Source organism: Anser brachyrhynchus (assembly GCF_964034855.1).
Source record: "Anser brachyrhynchus genome assembly, chromosome: 1".
NCBI classification, from domain to species: Eukaryota; Metazoa; Chordata; class Aves; order Anseriformes; family Anatidae; genus Anser; species Anser brachyrhynchus.
In genome coordinates, this window is record NC_137694.1 from 75,052,319 (window position 1) to 75,067,515 (window position 15,197).

General features: G+C 40.0%; 1 protein-coding gene across 1 annotated transcript in view; it reads left to right on the forward strand.

The window, feature by feature from the left end:
• SCUBE1 (signal peptide, CUB domain and EGF like domain containing 1) overlaps positions 1–15,197 on the forward strand; it is a 245,313-nt gene that overhangs the window by 348 nt on the left and 229,768 nt on the right. The window contains exons 2-3 of the mRNA XM_080562708.1: positions 870–946; positions 4,083–4,219. The gene's annotated coding sequence lies outside the window, so the exon portion shown is untranslated. The remainder of the gene's footprint in view (positions 1–869; positions 947–4,082; positions 4,220–15,197) is intronic.

Genomic DNA, 15,197 nt, shown 5'->3' on the forward strand with positions numbered 1-15,197 from the left:
ATATCCTTTTCAACACCACAATGCAAAACTGATCTATGTGAAAAGCTTTCAGATTTTTAATAAAAACACACTTATTTAGGAAACATTAAACCAAAATGCTTGCCAGGGCCTTGAGAATGGTAATAGGCCTGGTCATGCCCAGGTGGCACATGGGCATTAATGGCCCCAGCTGGCCTCGCCTGGAGCCCCCCCCCACATCCCAGCCTGAGCTACATGGCAGAAAATCTGAGGGTGAAAAGCTGCAGAACTGATTACCAAAGCTGTAAGCCATCTTGTCCCTCTGAAATACGGGTAGAGGTAAATGATAGCAATTCAAAGCCACTGAAGCTGTAAAGCTGTGGTGAGCGACTGCCTTTTTTCTCCAGCATGAGAGTAGCTTTTGCTGCTTTGGAGATGCTTCGTTCCCCATGCCAGCAGTTATGCAGAGCTATAGGGAAGGGTTGGATGCCTCAGGGTGAGATGGAGTGTGTGGTGTTAGGGGAGAACCACAGGAGAGCTACAGCTCCGTGGTCAGTCCTAAACAGGACCTTAAAGCTTGGGCATAGCCTAGCAGCATTTGGGAAGATGTCCTGGAACGCACTTGATTCCTGCAGAAGTGCACCTACCAAAATGTACCCTGTCAGCCACATTCCATGACCCTGTGAGTGCTTAAGGTCTGAGCCATGGAGGCCCCAAATCCTGGTGAGGCTTGTCCAGGCTTTGCACTGTAGCATCCCCAGGGAGAGAGGGGCCAATCCACAGCCTCTGTCTGGAGGCTTTGATGAAGCTATGACACCATGGTCTAGCCTGAAGAACACCATGAAGGTGTAGAGGATGTGAGCCTTCCTGAGCCTTGAGTTCCTCCTATGGATAACTGATTATCTTTACAGGGCTACTGTGAGGAGGAATGCATTACTGACTCTGAAGCACCAGAACTACAGGGATGTCCTGTCAGTACTGTCACCAGGTAATTTATTATTTGTCTTTCCTTCTGGGCTGCCTTATCTCTTGTATTTGGAGTGGTATCATCATGCCAAGTCCTCCTGCTGTTTGCAATTATATTTAAAAAAGTGGTATTTTGATTAAAGAACAAATCCAAAGAGCTGTTGTGCAGGATCACTGTGTTCCAGCAGTAACAGGAAGCCAAAAAATGACAATAGGGCATCACTGAAGATTTTTGTGAGATCTTCTGTAAAATAAGTGGCTTCAAAGGCTTTGATTCTGGCTCAAGAAATGGCAATTCATCTGTCTTTAAAATGAACTGATCTGTTTTTCACAAAATTGCTGCAGCGTTTACCTTCTCTGCTGTCCTTTTTCACTTCAGATGTAGCCACTTTTCAGTGGTATATGAAGTTATTCCTATATATAGCATGCAAAACATTTTGGGATCTTTCCAGTAAGTCCCAGATACATGTCAGATATTAGTCCAGCACTTCATAGTAGGCATCACAGTCAAGAGCACAGCTTTGGAGCATTTTTGGCTTCAAGCTCAAAGCTGAACCTACAGGTTGGCTAGGATGTTTGAATATTAGACGTGCTGAGAAGAAAAAGCAAGTTTGTCTGTATCTTTGTTATGGCAATGAGTTCCTCACCCTGGATTAATTGCAGTTTCCAATGAGGTTGACAGTTCTGCCTATTTCCATAGGGAAGGAAATATCAAAGAGTAGGCTCAAAGGAAGCCTTTCCAGGAAAGTAGGATTTGCCATACCTATCAGGTCAGATATCCTGTTCCTAGCAGCTGTCGGGACATGAGATGTTTCAAAGGAAGTTGGATAAGTTTACCTAGCCAAAGCCTGACTAACTAATGCTGAAGAGAACTGAGGTAAGCATCACTTTAGGTGGTACAGGACTCAGCTTTCTGCCTGGCACATAAAATCTGGTTATGTCTGGCTTTATAGGCTTTACAGCTGTAAAGTTATTGACAATCATATTAAGGCTTCTACAGTTCTGCCAGCTCTTTTCATTGTCCATTTCAATTACCTGTTCAGCATCTGCTATGCTTTCTCAAAGGTTTTGCAACCAAAGTAGGATAAAACTCAATGGGGAGGCACCATGTAATTTTTTTGTGATCGGTTACATGATTATTCTGCAATGGGTCCTGAATTTTTGGAACAGATGGTAAGTGGGCAGAGAGCTGAAAGCCTTAGGACCACCTAACTTCAGCTGCTTTCCTGCCCACTAAATTACAAGATCAGGCCTTCCTTAACACTTTTAAAAAGTGCCATATACTAGAGACACCACCAGCTCTTTTGCCATCCATTGAAATGTCTGTTGACTTCAGAGGACAGACATCTTAAATTAACCTTTGCTGAGTGCAACACTGAAGCTATATAACACAAAATATTTTATTCTGTCTATTCTTTCAACATGTTTTGTCTTTTGAAAACTTCAGCTGATGGCAGAATTTGTCATCCAGAGCAAATGAACTTGAGATTTTCTAAATTCTCTAAAAATCGAGAATTTACTTCCTTCTCATCTGCCTTTCTCCCCTCCTTGGAAATCATAGGCATATGTTGTTGTGCACTAGTGTTACTTCCTTGCTTCTAGGAATGGACTGGCTAGAAACTCAGTTGGTAGTTTAGCCATACTTATCTCTAATTATCTTTAGAGGAAAAAGAGTCTTGGAAACAGCAGGCAAGTGAAACAGAGAAACAGAAACTTATTTAATTCCTTCCTAAACTTTTATGTCGTTTTTTTTTCTGAAGTGTTAGGCACAGTAAAGGGAGAATGTTTATTTGAAATTTTGTTGGGAAAAGGTAAAAGACTAAACAGTCTTTATTCTTCTAAGTCATTTCATTTTTTAAATGGAATGCTCCTTCTCTAAATCTCTGGAGACATCATATCCTCTAAACATAGGAAATCAATAGAAACAAAGGTTCCAGCTCAACTTCCCCTGAATTTGATCAAGTACATTCAAATATTAAGTGATAAACGGGCTAATTTACACATCTGCAAAACTAGCATTCGCATTTTACTGACTCCCAACAGTGTCATGAGGTTTAATTAACAGTTGTAAAGCACTGCCATTTCTCTGAATGAAAGGTAGAACTTTTTACATTTAAAAATATGTAGATGTATCTTCTACTGTATTTGTAACAGCTGTCTAGAAGACTAATAGCTTTGCAGATTTACTGCTGTACTCTGCTGCTTTCTGCTAGCCTGCATTTTTTATTTTTTATTTTTAATTTTTTTTAAGTTTGATACTGGTAACTTTCAGAGATTGAGACTAATCCTAAATTTGTATTCAGCTGAAAGACACCTCTTAATTAACTGTTCAAGGCATTTTCCTTGCATTTTAATACCTGTAACTCAAATTGTGTCAAATTAATTCAAAGTGTACCACATTATTCAGGAGACGGGTGGATTTCAAGTAGGTATGAAAACACATTATCTGAACTCCCTGCGGTATCATTGAGACAACACAGTGCAGAAGTAAAATCTCTTCTGACTGCAGCATCACCAGGATGATCAACCAGAGTCTAGCTGCAGGACCAATTCTGCATGCACTGGCACCTCTACAAATAGTTCTAAGAACGAGCTGGTTGAAGTGACAAGTCAACAAAACATTTGTGCAGTTCTTATCTGGAGGCCATTTCTAATGCTAACTGAGTGTGTTTTTATATGTTACCTCCTGGAAAACTAAAAACTGCCCAGAATGTTTCAGTGAGATCACCAATCCTAATTAAAGATCACGATGAGAATATCTTACTGGGGCACAAAGGATTTTTTATTTTATTTTTTTTTTTAACTCCCAGCCCACTGTTCCACTCCGTCAATCTCTAACCTACTAATTTGGTATAAGACCATCCCTTTTTTGGGGGGGGGGTGGAAGGGAAAGGGATTGCAGTGAAAGCATGGCCTTAAGTTCAGCAGCAAAAATCTGAAGCCTGGTCAAGTACTTATGAATTTTGGGCTTTGCTGTTTGGAGTGTTCCAGATCACTTACTGTTGTTCACTTCCAAAAACAACATCAGAAGACATTTTCCTACCATTGGTTTAAAAACTAAAGAGAGAGAGATTAAAAAAATGTGATTGCCTTGGCCATCCTGGAAGTGTCAAATCCCCCCACTCACTTACCGCTATTGTATTTTTTCTGAAACCCAGGAAGTAGCCACAGCTCAGCAGCTGAGCCCTAAATAATCCACTGCAATGTACCGTGCCTTACTCCAAATGGACTCGATGGTCTGCTGAGGCTGACGCAGACAGAGCTGTCAAGTGCTGGCAGAATGAGAAACCACCAGGTAGGTTTTTGAGTTTTCTCATTCTGTAATTCTATCAGATATATCAGTATTATCTATGGATCAGACCAGGGTATCCTGGGCCTATGCAACTAACAAGTGAATTATTGCACTTGCAGTAGACTGTGAATTCTGGCAACATCATGTAGAGCAATTAATTCAAAGTTGCATTATACATTCTTTATTGCTCTATTGATCTCAAATATCTGAGACTGCCAGTTACAGCCATCTCTGCTTTAATTATTTTTATTTGCATTGGCAATATAAAGATCAAGAGTATAGGAGCTCATCTGTCTAAAGTACTTGCTTTTTTCCTTGACCTTTCCTTATGATAGCAAATTTATGCTCAAATGTGTTTATAACCCAGTGTGTTATGTTTATAATTCTGCTTTAAAATTGTTTCATCTTCCTTTGAGAATTATGACAGAAAACTCTGCAGAAACCTTTTGTGAGCTATGTGTGACAGCAAAAACATTCTAAGTGAGATAAAAATCTCATTGTTGGCGAATTTAATCATTGTATCCTGGAAGGCAGTGAATGATGCCTCTGTGGAATGCTTTATGTTATGAAATGGAATTACAAATAGTACCTGGGAGTATGCATGAAGGAAAAAGGACAAATAAACAAAAAGCTTCAAAAAAAAAGCTTCACAGTTCTTCTATATGAAAGACTGTGGCTGAGGAGTTGGAATCCCTTTAGGGTAAAACAGTTTGAATCCTCCTGTACCTCAGGACCTGCTCAGCCCCTCTCATCGCTGTCATCCCTATAGTGGGGGACAATTGCTCCTGTAGGGTGGTCTTTTACTCTAATGGCTTCCTGTTGACAAAGCAGTAGTGTCACAGCTCTGTGCCAGCCTTCTTTCACAGACAGAAGCAATCCACAGAAGAGAAATTGTAAGACTTTGGTAAGGCACCCTGCAAACCCTCTGTTTTCTTTGAGTGGAAGCAGTTAGAAGCCAACGCAGTGGTGGGTAGCCTTCATTTGTTAAGGGTGCTTCCCAGGAGCCCTACAGCCCCTTGGTAGAGGACAAGTGCTGCAGCCATTCAGTGTCCTGCTTCACCTCCCCAGGAAAGGGCTGAGGTTCAGCCTCAGTGCTGCCATGGTGGCCTATGTTAGTCTTGTCCAGATAATCCATTCGTACAACTGAAATGGAGGGGAATGGAAGGGGGAAAAGAATTGTAGACATTTTAAGGCAGAGAATGAAAGATTGACTTAATAAACAGAGTTGTACTATAATGTTGTAATATATCCAAAGGGTCTCTATGCCTCCTTTGTGTTGCCACCCACAAAGTTTTAGGGACTGCTTTGTTTGTAGCTGTGTGGTGCAATCTGCAGACCAAATGAAGGTTGTGCCATTCCATTGAAATCTGTTGTTTCATGACTTGAAATTACATCTTCTGTTTGACATTAGACCACTTTTGTACTTCCTGATTATTTTTTTCTGTTGGCATTTCAAGAATTAGGTGGTGTTTCTGAGTAAAAACAAATCCATCCATCTAGGCTGCTCTGTCAGGAGCACTTCACTTTTAGACAAATAAAATGATCTGTATCATTTCATGTCATCTTTGTCCTTCAGTCAATTATTCTTTAATCTTTATTCAATGTATTCCTTTTACCTGAAACACATATAGCCCTGATTTTGAACTCAGTATATTCCCTACTTTCATTGGTAATACTGATTTATGCTTCAATTTCACTTGTGAAGTAAGAGGCCAACTTATAAACAAATGGCTTAAGAAACTAATGTGAAATGACTGCATTAGAAAACAAAAACAAACCAAAAAAAAGGAAATATCAGGGTGTCATGTCATGGACAAGCTACAGCTGTGTTAACAAGATACTTGTCTCAATTGGCTTGAACAAGTGAGAGGAATATCCCGTTAGTCTTTGATGCTAAGCTCTTGACCTTTATTGGCTGTGGATCGTGACTCCATTCTAGTTGTTACTAAGATTTGTACAGGTAGTAGTTGGTGAACAAGACCTATTTTACTGCCTTTCAGTGTCCAGTCAGAGGATGCATTCCATCAGTGGGTTATACCCATTGGTCTAGGAAGACAAATAAGGTCATAAATATTAGTTTGACAGTTTAATATGGTGTTATGGTTCAGTCCTGCAGCCAGCCACTGCACAGGGAGCTGCAGAGTGCAAAGTGACATGTATCCATAGGCCATCTGCTTCTGTGGTAATGTGATTTATAATATAGCTAACAAGCTCCCATTCTGGACAGAGGTGTCACAGGATGTCAATAGTGGTCCATCTGAAAAATAATACCCTATGAATTGAAGTTCTTCGAGTGTGATTTTGGAATAGTGTAGAACACAGCAGGAGTCATCTGGTCCCTTTTTCTACAATGCGTGAAGAACCCAGCCTGGAATGCTCTTAAGAGGTAGAGGTGTCCTGACCAGCATTTAAACTTTTCTACTCAATTCTCATGTTCAATTTATGTTAAAACATTTTATGTCTCTAGTTTGAGACAAAAAGTTTAGTCAGACACTGAATATCTCATTCAATAATATGTCACTGAGTGTTTTAATTGTACCAAGAGAACAATTTTATTGTACTGGCACCAAAATTTTCAGCAAATGTCAAGCAAGCTGCAAATGAGGCGATTCCAGGCTGGACTTTTATTGAATTAAATGGATTATTTCCATGGTGCCTTCAAAGTCTTCAAATATGTCTGGAATCTCTTACCCATTTCTCTAAGTCTGCCTAAACCAGATTATTAAATGGCCCATTTTCCATAATATTGGTCTAGATTTTTCTCATCAGTCCCCTGCTTATTATAAATTGCATGGTATGATATTTCAGAATATTAACATTCCATCTGCCCTGCACACTGCCAGGAGATCAAAATGATTGGCTGCTCCAGCTCAGATTTAATCTGCTTGATGGGCTTTTAACACCCTACATGTCCACGGTGGGCTTGTCTACATGGGTGGTTTATGCTGGTGGAAAGCTGACTGCAACAGTGTAAAGAGGCCTGTTGCATACATCATTGACAAAATGCTTTGGAGCTTTCAGTTCTGTTGAGATTGGTTGCACTGTCACAGTGGAATAAATACTGTTGAATATCAAGTGAATTTTGCCAGTGCTACCATGTTTTGTTAGCTTTCCAGTTACCCTTCCATATTTCTTTCTACTTAGTTCCAGGTGGCTGCCCTGAAGGTTCTCACTTACTTCTGGCCATCTGCCACTGCACAGTGCTAAATGAGGAAAAGCAGTTATTCTACATTGTAAGGGAACTAGCAGTAGCTCAAAGGTGTGTGGGATACTTACCTACAAGCCTGAGTATGTTAAAAGAGAAAATAAATTCTTTCCTCTCAGAATAAAACCAATAGCTGGTAGCCAACAGCTTGTTTGGATATGACTTCTGCATTTTGGTTGATGTGACGCGTTATAGCAATAAATCTGACTGTGATGCAAATCTCTTTGTGTATTATTAACATTCACATTTGGCTGTAATACACAGAATGGTCTTCTGTTTCCACCCTGGTTTCAGTATGAAGGCTAGTGGAATAACAGTAGCAATAATAAACTCCATGGTTATAACTCAGAAGAGTGAAATTCAGTCTTCCATTCTGCATTGGTGCTGGCCAAGCTGTGACCTGTAAATAGAGTTCTCCCCTGCCTAGAATAATGTCGTGTGATCGATAGCACAGTTCTGCCTGCATAGGAGCTATTGGCTAACCGCAGTTCCTGACTGTGGGAGCAAAAGCAGCTTCCTGGTATTTACAGGAACCCTGTGTTGCCCATACAGGGAAAGAGGGGGCTCCAGGAAAGCCATGTCATCCTCTGTGTCAGAACTTCTATGGGGTTTCGTCTTGGCATACTCTGAAGTATGAGGCACACATCAGGAAGCTGCAAGCTGTCGAGTCAGGAGGTAGATGAGGAAACCTGTCCAACCCTTCAGTATAATGCTGTTCTCATTCATTTCTTTTTCTGCGTCTTATTGCAAAACCACTGTCTGTATAACCTTGTTCGCAAATTGTTTTGTGCCAGAGAATAAGGGGAATTGAGCTAGCAATGAATTATTATTATGTGGCAATTTACACTTTTAAATTACCTGTGACAAAGGTGGGCTTCACCCCATAGAGAAAGGTGATTCTGGTAGTTTTTTACACTCAGAACTGGTCTAGACTGTAGATAGTTGCACATAGTCATGACAAAACAGTGTTGTTCACTTAGACAAATGGCTTTTGATTCTTCTTCCTCTATATTTCTATAGTTGCAGCCTTTGCTGGCCAGCTCTGTTCCAATGTATTTCTGGTTACCAGTAATGCACTGAAGGTAAACAATTTGAGAAATGTACTTGTAAGTGCTTTCATGATGTTTAGTTGTACATCTGTACATTTCTCACTGAACAGTGTCAACATATTAAATCCACCTCTTGGTACAACCCCACTGAAATACTATAAATCAGGAATGAATTTGGTATATTGTATCAAAGTGGTTGCTAAATTCATGGTATGTAGGCTGTTTAATCCCATGTTTAACGTTGTCCTGAATCAAACTTAGGGCAATAATCCAATCTTTCCCCAGCTCAAGAAGTTCTAGTACCTCATAGGCATTCTTTAGAAGCCCTTTTCTTGCTCTTTTTCAGTCCCTGCTTATAACAACCAAATTTAAACTGGTAAAATACACTGAAACCGTTGTGAACAAAAACATATTACCTGTTATTTTTGTGTAGTTGAAGCTAGCAGGGCCAATCAAAACCAGTCATGCTGGGTTTCATACAAGCATGTGCAAAATAATCACTACCCTGAAGGTTTTGCTGTGAGGCAAGATAAACTCAGAATGCAAAACCGTGTCAACCCAGCTTCTGAACCCAAGATGCTCCTCACCTGCCAGGTCAGAACATGCACAGAGAAGCTTGCATCTGTTTATCCAGACATATAATTTCAATACTCAAAGCAGTGAAGTAAAGATTATGCAATATTCAGATGTGACAAAATGTAGGAAAGATATCAGGGGGTTGTGTCAAATGCCTGCATAGCAGTTTTCGTGGTACCCCTGCTGTTTGATTCCATTCTCTTTGATTATTCAGTTTTATGCATTTTTTCTTTCTTATTAAGAAAAGAATCTATTGTCCTCCAGATATTTTTCCAAACAAAGGATTTTACAAAAGCACCTTAAACTGTGGTTGAAGTTGTGACTCTACACTTGACAGTAGTTGGACAGAGAGCAAAAGAAATGTAGGGGGAAAAGCAAACATACACTCAGCCTGGATTGAGAATGTCAGTATCCAGCAAATCACAGAATCACAGTAATGACTGAATACCATTAAAATCCCACTTTTTTTAGGCTTTACCTTAAAAAAAAAATCAGGTTTAGGTTTTTCAGTTTAAAAATAGGAAAGGATCATAGCAAAACAATCATTCGCACAAGAATTATCATTTTGTTGAAAACCTCATTTTCCGTTGTGCGAAAAATCACATTTTTCATTCAGTGCCAGCTACCCAGAAGTATTCTATGCCACAGACAGAAAAAGAATGCAACAATATCTCCTTCACAGAGACATTCTTTCATCTTATGTCTGCACAGGGAAAGGCATACAGCTCTTTAATACTACTTCTATTTATTCAACTATCAGGATTGTTATTAATGGCTTAGACTCTGTTTCTCCACCTTTCCTAAAACTGCTGCATGGAGTCAGGCAGAACTGCTGTTTGCATTGAAGTGCTGATGAATGCAGTTAAGAACGCTAACTATTTCTTGTGCTTGCTAAAGAATTTCCAGTTGAAGTAAAAATATAGACATTTTTTCCTTCTCTTTTGTTGCTTGTAGACAAAAGAATAGAGTATCAGCTGGTGAAAGCTGACCTTAGCAGAGCTGTATCAGGCTGTCAATGCAACTTTTACAATCTGATCCGCTATTTCTCTATACTGTTAGCTCATCCCACACAGACAGGGCAGAGACTTTTGACTTTGGGAGCTTAGGATTCATTCAGAGACTCAGGAATTATCATTCTATTTTGTGACCATGATTTAGAGCCTGAGACCTCCCAAACCATCACACAGATTTCTCTTGAGCACTACTAAAGCTTTGAGAACTCCAAACTGATGTTGAACTTCTAATTCAACTGGGATGGGAAAACACGGAGAGAAAGAACACTGGCTTTTACAGTAGAAATTTTATTTCTAAATCACCTGGCTGTATAAGCCTCGGAAAACAACTTAAGACCAGCTGCATAGTTCCCTTGCTCCAACCTTACAACTTCTGTAAGACTAAAGTTTTACTGTTGTTTTTTGAGAATTCCTTCTGCACTTTCTCTCTTTTAAGTCACCGTGTGTGGAAGGGCTTGACCACTCTGCAGCAGCGATCACTTCAGTGTATTCCTCATGTGTCTTCCATGTTCTTCACTGAGACACCACTCCTAGAGTCACTATGGCCCAGCTGTGGTCTCTTGCTCAGAAAATGTCCTGGTGAATAGTCATGGGCCAGAAGCAAAGATTCACAGAGCTGATGTTCCCAGTTCCCAGAACACATCTCTGAAGTTTTCACTGTGATGGTCCTTCAGTGAGCTAACTAACTTTACTCTGCTGAGCAACTCACTGAAATTGCACTACTATAGATTGTAGAACTTACCTTCCTTCGCTGTCCTACTTCATTGTTTTGTTTTGTTTTTTGACACTTTGAATTTGAAAGCTGCAGTGAAGTAATAACAATCTCTTCAAGCCACAAAGGTGCCAGACTGAACCAAGAGGATACCCAGTGTATGTTCAGGCCATTTGCATCTCTAGCCCGAGTACCAAGGATCAGTCTTTGGGGTAGATATTTTTAAAAGTAAAAGTCACTCTGAAAAAATGACCTGGATATTCCAGTTGAACGATGCTGGATGTTTTTAAGCCATAATGCTTTGTATTATCTTTCATACTGGTGCCAAGCATTGTTATCATGGTTTTGAAAGGTGGAACCCTATATTTGTTGAGTGTCTAGCTGCAGTGACAGTTCAGAGTACAAACTGCCTGATTAATTTCAGAGAGGTATCATTTGTGCTCCAGAAATGATTTTTCTACCAGATCTTTGGAAAGCCAAGAATGGGACAGTTTTTGTGACCCTGAGAGAGCCCTGCTGAAAGGTGTTTTATCCAATGGAAACTAAGACAAAGTTTGTTCATAATGAGAACCACTCATTCCATTAGAGAAAAATCATACCCGCTGAGTGAAAATATCCAAAACAATTTTTACACCATTTCTTTCTAAAATGTTTGAAACAGCGGACTGTGAGGATCAGTACTTCACATAAGCAGATTTGTTATGCACTAGCTGTTAACATGACACAAATGGAGAGAAAGAACACATCCTGAAAAGTAATCAGTTTTCAGATTTGAATACACAGATGTAGCTTTCTGTACTTTTGCAGAATAGCATCTTTTATCGGAATAGTTCAAAGCATTCCTCAAATAATTTATTACAACGTACCATGTCCTCTCTGGGGCATTTAAATATTATTTTCCTCATCACGGAAGATGGAAAAATGGAGAAATTAGAAAATGAAGTGACTTTCCTAAGACCACACAGTGAGTCAAAATCAGAGTGAAGAAAAGAAGTCTGAAATGACAACTTCTACTCTGCTATTCCAAGTACTGGATAATACAGTTTGTCTGTGACATTCCCTCTGGTAAGAGGTGATAGTTTTCTAAAGATCTGCTGTAATTCAACCTGGAAGTTACCAGGACAGATATGTTAATTACTGGGCAAAATTCTGTGACCTAGCTATTCGAAAGGTCAGACTAGATGGTCAGAAAAGGTCTTGTCTAGTCTTAAAATATAAGAGTCATTACCACCATACAAACCTATTTGCCCTTTCTCTCCTTCCAACAAAAATCAGCAATTAGTGTTGTTTAAAAGCTTGCTATGAAACTGCATTTTTCAAATCTAAGGCATATTATACCAGAGGTTAGCAAAAATAGCTTCAGAAACCCTGAAAACTTGACAGGTTGAATCAATCAAATCAATTTTTAATTTTATTTTGACAAAAATTCACGCTGGGGCTGACAGCTCCTTGTAAAAACAACTTTGCTCACTGCAGTTTAAAACACACATGCTATAAAACCTTGAGAACAGGATTTATAATAGAAGCCTGGCAGTCTCTTAACTCAAGCAGTATTATCACCATGTGTGACAATAATATATTAGGATTATACTTCAGAGCTCCTTCATTAGATTCTGACATATGGAGGAGAAAGGAGAGCCTGAAAACTGGGGAGGACATACAGTGCAGCCTCAGCTGTGCATATTTATAATCTAAATCAAGTGAAGGCTATTTATTGACTTATTGATTCTAATTCAAAATGAGAACTTAATTAAAAGTTTAGTTCATTACTGCACAATTACATGGCCCTCAAAACATTTCCAGGCTAGCAAAGTGCATGCTTAATCATGTGGTATATTGGGAAGGCTGGATCTTCAATTGTTATAAATCAGACATTAGTGGTGCCATGCTAATTTACACCATCTGGGGACAGGGCCTATTTGTTTTCTATGCAGGAGGCAGTTGTTATTGTTTTAAATGAAGGAACTATAATGTAATGTTGTCCTTTGCTGAGCAATAGCATATGGTAACTTCCCACCATTAGGCAAAGTAGTGATGAGAAATTCAGTCTCAGTGCCATGTACGCTACATACATTTACCAGCCTCAGAACAGAAGTGCTCACAAACAGCATAAAAAACTATCTGCCAAAATGTTAATACCAGGCCCCGGAGAAACTGTTCTATTTTGGAGACATGTTGTGGTGACTGATAAGAGAGATTGTGGCAGGGAGCAAATTTTCCTGCCAACTGCTCTGAAGAATCACGGCACGCATGTATCAGGATGCAGGCAATATCTATGCAGATGTGCTGTGCAGGCTCTGATGTTCCTTCTGGCTCTCAAGCTCCCCAGGTTGCATCTCCATCTCATGGCTGGCTATGCTTTTTTCCCTCTGCACAGCTAGTGGAATAGTTTGCTTGTGTCATTTTGGCTTCTGAGGACAAGGTTCTTTGAACGCAGCCAGTTTAGGATTTGTTCCAGCACAGGACCAGAGTCCTGGCTACGTTAGCATCTAGATAGTGCAACATGCCAGGGCTCGAATTGTGAGATTTTTTATGTATTTACATCTTTTTGAGCATTCTGAACATTTTAGCATATTTGCAAATGGTCACAATTTATAGTCTGGGAATCAGATTGTGAAACATTTTCACATGCAGGCAGGAGGTGTATTAAAATACAGAGCATTTGAAGCCAAGTTAAGCTGTCCATGCAGGTGAACATTCCATGTCTCCTGAGCCTAAAGTTTGTGCCCTACAAAAGAAACTCGGCAAAACTACACAGAATGATACTGTCCTGTGTGATCCACAAGAAGAGTCTTTGAAGTCTTAGCCTTGCCTGGCATCTTTATTTGGCTAATGGTTCCCATCAGTGAGCCTCCTAAAAAGAATTAGGGGAGCCAATTTCTGCATATGCTTGAATTTTGGACTCCCAGCAGTTATATTGGGGGGTGTTAAAGTCAAGGAACACAAATTTTGCTGCACTTCTGACCTTAGGAACTCAAGTATTTTTCAGCTTTTATGTACAATACTTAGACTGACTTCAACACATAATTCAGGCTCCAGCAAGGCAGCTGGCACAGAAACAGTTTCCAGTCAATTCTCTGTTAGATAAGAGGCTGTTGGAGTTCAAAGGAAGCGTGCCTAGCAGGGCACCAGGAGCAGGGTGACTGTGAGAACAGCAAAACTATACCTGTTTGATATGAAGCAAGTAAGGGAAGCTGAATTCAGGCATCCTGCACCAAACAAACATGAAGCATGTTCTGCAGCAAACACAGTGATTGACCTAACACAGATAGACGCATGCTAGTGTGACTGGTGTGATAATAGTGACAGAGCCGGACAAGCGAAGCCTTAAGTGACAAAGCTTGTGAAAACTGGTATGTCTAGGCCAAGGAGTATCCGTGTAAGGGAATTGATTGGGGAACAGGCATTTTAATAGCTGCACACAAGGTGCACCTGCTACTGCTCAATGTTCAACCAAATAGTATTTTCCAGCTATTGATCGAGCACGTCCCAGAGCTGCTGAGAAGCTGTTTTTCTGCAATGCCAGATGACTGTGATGGCTGCTCTTCACCACTGTCTTGGAAGTTTCTGGAACATGAAGACATAGACTAAGATGGCCTCTTCTATGCTTGGTCTCAATATCTCCAGCTGGCAAGATCCCATGTTTTGCCCATTAATATTTGATAAATGGTTTGTACCTTTCTAGCACTCAGAGCCATCATACTGAGTTTGTGGTGATAGCTACATGAAACAGCTGAAGCATCCTGCTGTCTCAGATCCCATTTATTGTTGAACTAGTTGTTTTTTTCTCTTCCTGCTTGTGCTTCTTCCTCTGGTCCATTTTGGGAGATTGAGACCAAGCAGCCTTTTTGTGTATGGCCAGCGTACATTGCTGGAGTGGACAGAAGCATAAGCAAGGATAAAGGAGTTTGCCTTGCAGCCATGCTCTATGCCATACCTTGTAAAGTAGAGTCATTTTCATTTTGCTTCCTTGCTTCTTGCGTCTGTCTGTTTTTTTTGTTTTGTTGTTTGTTTGTTTGTTTGTTAATTATTATTCAAGAAAAAAAGCATGGTTTTGTCTAGTTCCCTTGCAGAACTTTTGGCATCTAAGAGAGAATTTCTCTGGGACCTTATGAATCCCACTGAAACCTGAAATAGAGCAATTCAGGGCGGCTAGCAGAGCTCTTTATAAAACTGCCATCAGTAGGAATGTTAATAGCAAAGCAACCAAGCAGTTTATCATTGCTTTTCAGGCTTGCAGAAACTGGTCTGACAGGGAAGAGCTCATGCTAGATAAATTTTACATTGATTTCCAATAGCGTCCTAGTAGTGAGGGTAACAGAACGTTGCAACAATAGACCAAGGGGGCAGCATGATTGACATCACTTGGAGATTTTAAGAGGCAGTTTGGATATTTTTCTAAAAGATATTCTTTCGAACTGGCTTT